This window comes from Gekko japonicus, unplaced genomic scaffold (genome assembly GCF_001447785.1).
Source record: "Gekko japonicus isolate JY-2015 unplaced genomic scaffold, Gekko_japonicus_V1.1 scaffold4702, whole genome shotgun sequence".
In the NCBI taxonomy this organism is placed as follows: domain Eukaryota; kingdom Metazoa; phylum Chordata; class Lepidosauria; order Squamata; family Gekkonidae; genus Gekko; species Gekko japonicus.
This window is the reverse complement of record NW_015161556.1, coordinates 52,063-61,641: the sequence shown is the minus strand read 5'-3', so window position 1 is coordinate 61,641 and position 9,579 is coordinate 52,063. Positions and strand designations below refer to the sequence as shown.

The 9,579-nt window shown below is 47.1% G+C and overlaps 1 long non-coding RNA gene across 1 annotated transcript in view; it reads right to left on the bottom strand.

The window, feature by feature from the left end:
* The window catches only part of LOC107125837, a 12,423-nt gene that overhangs the window by 943 nt on the left and 1,901 nt on the right, over positions 1 to 9,579 (bottom strand). The gene's annotated exons all lie outside the window — the stretch shown is intronic.

Genomic DNA, 9,579 nt, shown 5'->3' with positions numbered 1-9,579 from the left:
TCTTATCAGAACTATGGCTTGCCCAAGGTCATCCAGCCAGGTGCAAGTGGAGGATTGGGGAATCAAACCCGGTTTTCCCGGATTAGAGTCTGTGCACTTAACCACTACACCAAACTGACTAGCAGTAGTAATAACTAGCAGAAATAGCAGGGCCTAAATGATGGTGGTGGAAAGTACCATCAGGTCACAGCTGACTTCTGACTTCCCGTACGATTTTCAAGGCAAGGGATGTTCAGAGGTGGATTTCTGCTGCCCTGCCTTTGCGTACCAACCCTGAACTTCCCTGTAGATCTCCCATCAAAGTAGATCTCCCATCCCAGTGTCAAGTCTACTCAGCTTCGGAGATCTGATGAAGGCTGGCTGACATTCAGGCACAAAAAGAGTGGCTTGTCCCATGGTGGAAAGTGCCGTCAAGTCAAGTCAGTGCTTAGTTCTTGTGGCCCTTTTTTACACGCCCAGGGAAATGCCGATTGCCACTTTGGGGCTGCATTGGGCAAGGGGCTGGACTAGATGGCCCTGGAGGTTCTGGGGTTTTTTTTTGTCATCTTCTGGGTGTGGAACGGGGGGGTCACTGTGGGTGTGGAGCAGGAGGTATTTGTGAATTTACTGCATTGTGCGGGGGGGTCGGACTAGATGACCCTGGAGGTTCCTTCCAGCTTTGTGATTCTATGATTCTATACAGAGGTCATTTTGGGGGGGATCGCGGGGGATCGCAGTTCCCCCGGGTGAGGTGTGGGGGGCGGGGCACATGACGAAGCCCTGCCCCCTGCTTCCGGCCACCCCGCTTCCGGCCCTCATTCAGCCAGGAGGAGGCAGGAGAAGAGGGAGGGTAAGTTGCTTCCTTCCTGCCTCTCCCCACCCCTGCCTGCCTGGGGCCAGGGAGGGCCTTCGCGGGGCTCCCTTGCACTCCCGCCGGCCTTGCAGGTCCACCGCCGGGGGTCCCTCATCCAAGCCCTAACCAGGGCCAACCCTGCTTAGCTTCCGAGATCTGACGAGATCAGGCTCGCCTCTGGTCCACCCAGGTCAGGGCCAGATGGACAGAGGTGGTTTGCTACTGCCTGACTTTGATACTGACCCTGGACTTCCTTGGTGGTCTCCCATTCAAGCGCTAACCACTAACTTAGCTTCCGAGATCTGACAAGATTGGGCCAGCCTGGGACATTCGGGTCAGGGTTAAATGATCTTGCTCTGTTCTAAGACGTGCCATGTTTATTTGCCACCGAAATTTAATACACTGGAGAATTATTTTGCTGAAGCACTTCGAAGAGCCATCTACTCCCACGGTCTCCTTCCAGCTAGAGTCAACCCAATGCCCCACAAAAACCACCAGCAGGACGGAATCTCAATAGACTCCGTTCGTCAAGTGTACTACCTGTAAACATGGAGGTTCTGTTTAGCTTTTCACATATAATAGCTCTTGGGTTCAAACAACACAGGCCCACTGCCTACCGTAACCATAGGACGAGATCTTAAAGAAGGTGCAGAGGAAATCAATGCAAGAAAAGAAATAAAACTACACGTAAGAAGGGAAGCCATGCTGAATCAGATCAATGGCCCACACAGTCCAATGTGCTGTGTCACACAGTAACCAAAACCCAGGCGCCACCAGGAGGGCCACCAGTGAGGCCAGAACTCCAGAAGCCCTCCCACTGTTGCCCTTCAAGCACCAAGAATATAGAGAGTCACTACCCCAGATCTAAGAACATAAAAGAAGCCATGTTGGATCAGGCCAATGGCCCACCCAGTTCAAAACTCTGCGTCACAAGTGGCCCAAACCCAGGTGCCACCAGGAGGTCCACCTGTGAGGCCAGAACTCCAGAAGCCCTCCCACTGTTCCCCTTCAAGCACCAAGAATATAGAGCGTCACTGCCCCAGACCTAAGAACATAAAAGAAGCCATGTTCGATCAGGCCAATGGCCCACCCAGTCCAACACTCTGGGTCACACAGTGGCCCAAACCCAGGTGCCACCAGGAGGTCCACCAGCGGGGGCAGAACTCCAGAAGCCCTCCCAGTGTTGCCCTTCAAGCACCTAGAATACAGAGCATCACTGCTCCAGAGAGTGTTCCATGGATAGCCACAAGGTATCACTGATGGACCTCTGCTCCATATGTTTATTCAGTCCCCTCTCGAAGCTGTCTATGCTCGTAGCCGCTGCCACCACTACCTGTGGCAGTGAATTTCACATGAGTTCCACACTGCATCTGAAGTCACAACATGGAGTACATAATCAAATGGCATAAAAACTGTTTATGCATTTTGCAAGAGAGACGTGAGAAGGATGGCAGGATGGATACGAATTCTCTCTTATAACTGAAATATCTGATTAAATCTGCAGATGGAAGAGCCATTGTGTCTGCAGCTGGCTCCTTAAGCTAGAAGAACAGATCTGGCAGACCCAACCCCATGCTCTTGCATGTTTTTACTGAGACGTTTTCCTTTTCAAGAGTCTTCAAAAGGTGGGGCCTAAGTGCAAGATAAGCTCCCTTCCAATTTGTCCCAAGCTCTGGGTGAGCCAGGCAGCCATTCTGGAAAGTCCCCTATAGGAACGTTATAAGCAGCTCAAAACAATCCAAGCCATTTGTCAGTAACTGACCAGGGGAAAACGCTGTGTTTCTTGTAACGGGCCATGTTTATTTTAAACAGAACGCGCTATTATAGTATTATACTACTATAAACAGAATGCTATTGCTTTCGATTCTAATTCAAACAAGTCTAAGCATCAGAAATAACATTTCCTATCATGACAGGTCACAAAAGACCACAACTGAAAACCGATATCCAACTGTGGAATGCTTTCTTCTGCAAGAGGTTCGTATTGAGTTTCCTTCTTCTCAGCAGACCAGGCTAGCTGTTTGGGTTAAATGAGACAGGCACATTTGATGCTACAAAGGACCCTGCGAAGGTGGTGGTGGTGGGGAGGATGTGACCTTTGGATCTTATCATGAATAAAATGTTTATGAGTCCACAGACCACAACAGTGTTCTACTGGATGTCTGAGGGGGAAAGAAGAAGCTGCCTTCAGCTTCTCCTAGCTTTGTTTTTTACAGTGATCCTTCTTGTAATGAGAACAAAAAGTGCTTATTCTCTCTAGCGTTAAATTCAGAAATGATAAACTGATGCTTAAACTGCAGCTACTGCAGCTACTGCAGCTATTTGGGGACAGAAAATAATGCTTTTTCTTAATAAGAAACAACCATGCATATAAAAGGTTGCCAGCCTCTGGGCGGGGCCTGGGAATCTCCTGGAAGTACAACTGAGGCACAACAGATTGGTTCCCCTGGAGAAATGGCTGCTTTGGAGGTGGACTCTGCCGTAGGGTTGCCAGGGTTACCCCTGTCCACTGATGGGGGATGGGGGATGGGGGGTAGGATAGCCAAATCCAAGTTGGGAAACTCCTGGAGATTTGGGGATGGAGCCTGGAGAGGACAGTGGGATGCAATACCATAGGGTCTACCCTCTAAACCATCCATCTTCTCCAGGGGAACTGTAGTCTGGAGATGAGCTGTAATTCTGGAGGATCTCCAGGTCCCACCTGGAGGCAGGCATCCCTAACTCTACGGCAAGCTTCCCAAGGGTGTGATGCACAGAGACCACGAAGAAGATCCAGCTGTTCCACCACAGATCAACACGGCTACCCCTCTGTAAAACGCCTGCAGCAAAGTGACTTTGGCCTATGTTGTTCTAAGGGTATTTCCCTCTATACGAGCAAGAAAAATCCCCTAATAAGCAATGAGCTTCCACAGTTTTGGGCAGTTGGTCAGGGCCTAATTTTCATGTGCGAAATGGATAATGATTGTGGCCTCTATCAGAGGACAACTCTGTGTGTGGGGGGGAGAAGAGGATGAAGCAGAAGAGGAACAAGAAGAAGAAGAGGAGGAAGAAGAAGAAGAGGAGGAAGAAGAGGAAGCGGAGGAACAGGAAGAAGAACAGGAGGAGGAGGAGAAGACTGGATTTATACCCCGCCCTTCACTTGGAGTCTCAGAGGGGCTCACAAACTCCTTTCCCTTCCCCTCCCCACCACAAACACCCTGTGAGGTAGGTGGGGCTGAGAGAACTCTGAGAGGACTATAACTGATCCAAGGTCACCCAGCTGGTTGCATGTGGAAGAGTGGGGAATCAAACCCAGTTCTCCAGATTAGAGTCTACCACCCATAACCATCACACCACGCTGGCTCTCCAAGCTTTTGAAACACCTTGCATGTGCAAAGTGCAAAAAGGCAACAAGCTTCTGTGAATGCGTGCGAGGTTTACTCAGCAGAAGGTCCCCAAATGAGAGGAAATTCAGAGTGATCTTCTTCAGGGAGAAAAGCCATAAAGAAGGAACAAACATTTTTGAGTGTGCTGCTTCTGTTCTAAAATGTGTGGCCAATCTGTGGGATTCTTTTGTGAGTCTGTAAATGAGGGCCAACCCCTCGTAAGAACATAAGAGACGCCAATGTTGGATCAGGCTAAAGGCCCATCCAGCCCAACACTCTGTGTCACGTTTCATGGAGTGCCCACGAGTTCTTGTATTGTGAGAAAGGGAGAAAAGTACCTCTTTCTTTACCTGCTCTTTCCCATGCATAATCTTATAAACCTCGATCATGTCACCCCTCAGTCGTCTTTTCTCCAAGCTAAAGAGCCCTAAGCGCTTTAACCTTTCCTCATAGGGAAAGTGTTCCAACCCTTTTATCATTCGAGTTGCCCTTTTCTGCACTTTTTCCAAAGCTATAATATCCTTTTTAAGGTGTGGTGCCCAGAACTGCACACAGTATTCCAAATGAGGTCTCACCATTGATTTATATAGGGGCATTATTATATTGGCTGATCTGTTTTCAATACCCTTCCTAATAATCCCCAGCATAGCATTGGCCTTCTTTATTGCAGTCACACACTGTCTCGACATTTTCAGTGAGTTATCCACTACAACTCCAAGATCTCTCTCTTGCTCAGTCTCTGCCAGTTCAGACCCCATCAATGTGTATTTATATTTAGGATTTTTGGCTCCAATGTGCATCACCTTGCACTTGGCCACATTGAACCCCATTTGCCATGTTGACGCCCACTCGCCCATCTTTGACAGATCCCTTTGGAGTGCCTCACAATCCTCACTGGTTTTCACCACCCTGAACAACTTCGTATCATCTGCAAATTTAGCCACTTCACTGCTTACTCCCATCTCCAAATCATTAATGAACAAGTTAAAAAGCAGTGGACCAAGTACTGATCCCTGTGGTACCCCACTGCTTACCACCCTCCACTGAGAAAATTGCCCATTTATACTCACTCTCTGTTTTCTATTAATTAGCCAGTTTTTGATCCATAAAAGGACTTGTCCTTCTATCCCATGATTTTTGAGCTTACTTAGGAGCCTTTGATGAGGAACTTTATCAAAAGCTTTCTGGAAGTCAAGGTAAACAATATCTATTGGATCCCCCTTGTCCACATGTTTGTTCACCCCCTCAAAGAACACTAACACTTTGTTCTTGACACAGTGATGACACCATAACATGACAAATGTTTAAAAGGCAATTCTCAAAAAGTGGTTTAATTGGGTTCTACTGTGCGAAACACTGCGTGTTTGCAAGTCTGTAAGGTTTGTCATGACAAACGTTTAAAAGGCAATTTTCACAAGCGGTTTAATTGGGTTCTACTGTGCAAAAGGCTACACGTTTGCAAGTCCTTAAGGTATTTATACACTGTCATGACAAACGTTTAAGAGGCAATTCTCACAAGTGGTTTAATTGGGTTCTACCGTATAAAAAGTGCATATGATTGCAAGTCCGTAAGGTACTTATACACTGTCACGACAAACATTTAAAAGTCAATTCTCACAAGTGGTTTAATTGGGTTCTACCGTGCAAAAGTCTGGATATGTTTGCAAGTCTGTCATAAGTTTCAGAGTGCAGCACTCTCAGTTCACAGCAGGACAGCTAGATTTGAGTCCAGTAGCACCTTGGAGACAAAGGCGATTTTTTGGGTCTAAGCTTTCGACAGCCAAAGCTCCCTTCTCCAGACACAAGTCAGAATGGAGATCTTTGAGGCCTTACCTCCCATTCAAAAGGTGGGAAGGGTGTCACAAAGAAAGGAGTCAGGATGCAAAGGAACAATGGACATTGGGAACCCCCCCCCCCAACATTCCGACTTGTATCTGACAAGGTTTGACTCCTGACAGCCCATACCCCAAAAATCTTGTTGGTCTCTCAGGTTCTACTGGACACGAATCTACATAAGAACGTAAGAGAAGCCAATGTTGGCTCAGGCCAGTGGCCCATCCAGTCCAACACTCTGTGGCACACAGTGGCCAAAAATACCAGGGGCCATCAGGAGGTCCGTCAGTGGGTTCAGGAGGACACTAGAAGCCCTCCCACTGTTGCCCCCCAAGCACCAAGAATACAAAGCATCACTTGCCCCAGACTGAGAGTTCCTATCTATACCTTGTGGCTAAGAGCCGCTGACGGACCCCTGCTCCATATGTTCATCCAATCCCCCCTTGAAGCCGTCTATACTTGTAGCCGCCACCACCTCCTGTGGCAGTGAATTCCATGTGTTCATCAAGTTCCCCTGCCTCTATTTTTTTAAAGCCATTCAAAAATCAAGAGGGACTCAGAATGCATTGAATGGGGAAAACAACAGGACCTCTTTTTATTTCCCTGGTGCTACCGTATCTTGCTTATGGAGGGCTGTCATGTTTTTGAACTCCTCATCTCCACATTTCCGGCGGGCTTGCTTCATCTCTAAAGGCCGCCAGAATCCTACACAGTACATAAGACCAGTAAGGTTTCCAAAGAAAAATCCAACCGAACGAAACAGAACACCGAAAGCTCATTCTTAATTAAAAACTTAAATCCTGGATACAAAAAACAACAACAAACACCCTGGCAAGACCAAATTAGTCATGATGCTTTGTTCACTGCAACCCCGACTGGATCTCATGGGCAAAATGCCAGACACCCCCAAACAGTGCGGGCCCACCTGTCCTTAGAGGACAACACAAAACCAGAACGAATGCCTGACTCATACAACTTTTAGTATGGGCCCATTACAACCAAGCAACTTCATGGGAAAGGACCCCCCCCCCCTGAAAAGGGGATTAGCTCCGCAGGCTTTTTGGAGAACTGGCAAGGAAGTCACAAAAGCATAAACAGCAGACAAGACAGAACGCTTGCGGGGAGGCCGGGATATAATTAAAACAAAATAAATACATAAACTCTGAAGAACTCCAATAGTACAAATGCCATGGAAACGAGTAGCCCATTCTGGGAAAAGATGATTAATTTACTTCTGTCAGAGTCCAGTAGTACCTTAGAGACCAACAAAATCTTTGCAGTGTGAACTTTGAAGAGAGCTTTGACTATCATAACCAGTGTTCCCTCTAAGCTGAGTTAGTGTGAGCTAGCTCACAGTTTTTTAGCCTCCAGCTCACAGATTTTTGTCTTAGCTCAGGAGGGACGGCTCCAGAGCAAACTTATTTATTTATTTATTTCGGCTTCTACCCCGCTCGAACCCCCTAGGGGGTCTCTGAGCGGCTTACAGTTACTCTGTTATCCCTAACTATGGCCACATCTTAATTGGGATGGGGACTGCCCTACCAGCACCCCTATAGCTGGAGCTGTTGTTCTCTCTTGATCTTAGCTCGGCACCTCGGTCCATTACCGGCTCGGCTCCCTCCAGTTCTTCCTCCTTCTCCTCTTGCTGTCCTCAGCGTCGGCTACGGTCGGCAGCTCCATTCACTTAATTTGTGCAGCAGCCAAATCGCTGGCTCACGGCTTTAATGCCAGTTGCTCACAAAGTAGAAGTTTTGCACACAAGACTCCACAGCTTAGAGGGAACATTGGTCATAACCTCTCCCTCGGAAAATATTGTTGGTCTCTAAGCGGAACTCGAATCCAGCTCTTCTACTGCAGACAACTACGGCTACCCTCTGAAACGATCTTTATTCCTGTTAAACATTGCTATCTTGCTTCTCCGTAGGGTATCAATAAAGGTACCTTTCAACAGTAAAAAATAAATAAATAATAAAAATCTAAAAAACAGTAAAACAACAAATCAACAAGACAAAAGGGGGGAAACGGAAGCAGAAGTAGGAAAAATGGAACAAGAAATTAAAGCAGCACCCATGAACCGCAGAAAAGCCTTTTACAAACACAAATACAATACCTTTATTGGCATAAGAGATAAACTACAACGTGCAGCATAGTGCCTCAAGATAGCAGGAGGGGGGTAGCACATTCCAAATTGCCTTAATATGAGCCTCTCCTCCTAGATACCTCATAAAATATTTTTTCCCAAAGGTTCAAGAATTTCTATATTATGAGAAGACAATAAAGAAATGATTTTATACTCATCAGACTGGCCCAAAAGGGGGTCCATCACAGGTTCAATGTAAGCAACACGATTGTCATCGTGGAATTTACAGTACAAAAGCACGTGTCCAATAGATTCAATTTCCCCCATTCCACATGGGCACAATCTATCAGCTGAGGGAAGGACGTCGAACCGAGCCTTTTAAAAGTACCATGGGATCAAAAAAAACAACCTGATATTTATTTATTTATTTCGATTTATATCCCGCCTTGCCAAGGCAAACTGGCAACTAGTGAAACAAGGGAGGGGACCTAAAAGAGAGCCAGTTTGGTGTAGTGGTTAAGTGCGCGGACTCTAATCTGGGAGGACCGGGTTTGATTTCCCACTCCTCCACTTGCACCTGGCTGGATGACCTTGGGCAAGCCGTAGTTCTGACAAGAGCTGTTCTCTCAAGGACAGCTCTGGAAAGAGCTCTCGCAGCCCCACCGACCTCACAGGGTGTCTGTTGTGGGGAGGGGAAGGGAAAGGAGTTTGTAAGCCGCTCTGAGACACCTTTGGGTAGTGAAGGGCGGGCTATAAATCCAATCTTCTTCTTCTTCTTCTTCTTCTTCTTCTTCTTCTTCTTCTTCTTCTTCTTCTTCTTCTTCTTCTTCTTCTTCTTCTTCTTCTTCTTCCTCTTCCTCCTCCTCCTCTTCTTCTTCTTCTTCTAAAAGGCATGGAAGAATAAACATACCTTAGCCTGGCACCCAAAAACCTGAGGTTTGAGACCCGCCAGACAGAAGTAGAACCATCAGAGACTTCCACATCTTGGCCCCCTGGTATGCAGCTAACGGAGGTCCACGAGAATCAACAGAGTCACACTCTCCCCCTCCTTCTTTCCCTTGATGACGAACCAAAGCAGTATTTCAGTCCCAAAACTGGACTGAAAAGGATCAAGAAAATCCATCTTGCCCAAGAATGTTTGTAATCGCACAGCTACCACTGGTCCTTTTTGGACGCCAAATTAGATGTCTACTTCTTGATGACGGTTAGGAAGATCATTCAGGTCTAGAGGGGGCTTTTTAAAAAGGAGAACTTGGGGGCAAACACAAAAGGCTGCGAGCGCATGGAGGATAGAATCATAGAATCATAGAGTTGGAAGGGACTTCCAGGGTCATCTTGTCTAAGTCCCTGCACAATACAGGAAATTCACAAATACCTCCCCCACCCCACCCCTAGTGACCCCTGCTCCATGCCCAGAAGGTGGAAACCCCCCCCCCCCCAAAATCCCTGGCCCGGAGAAAAAATGCTTC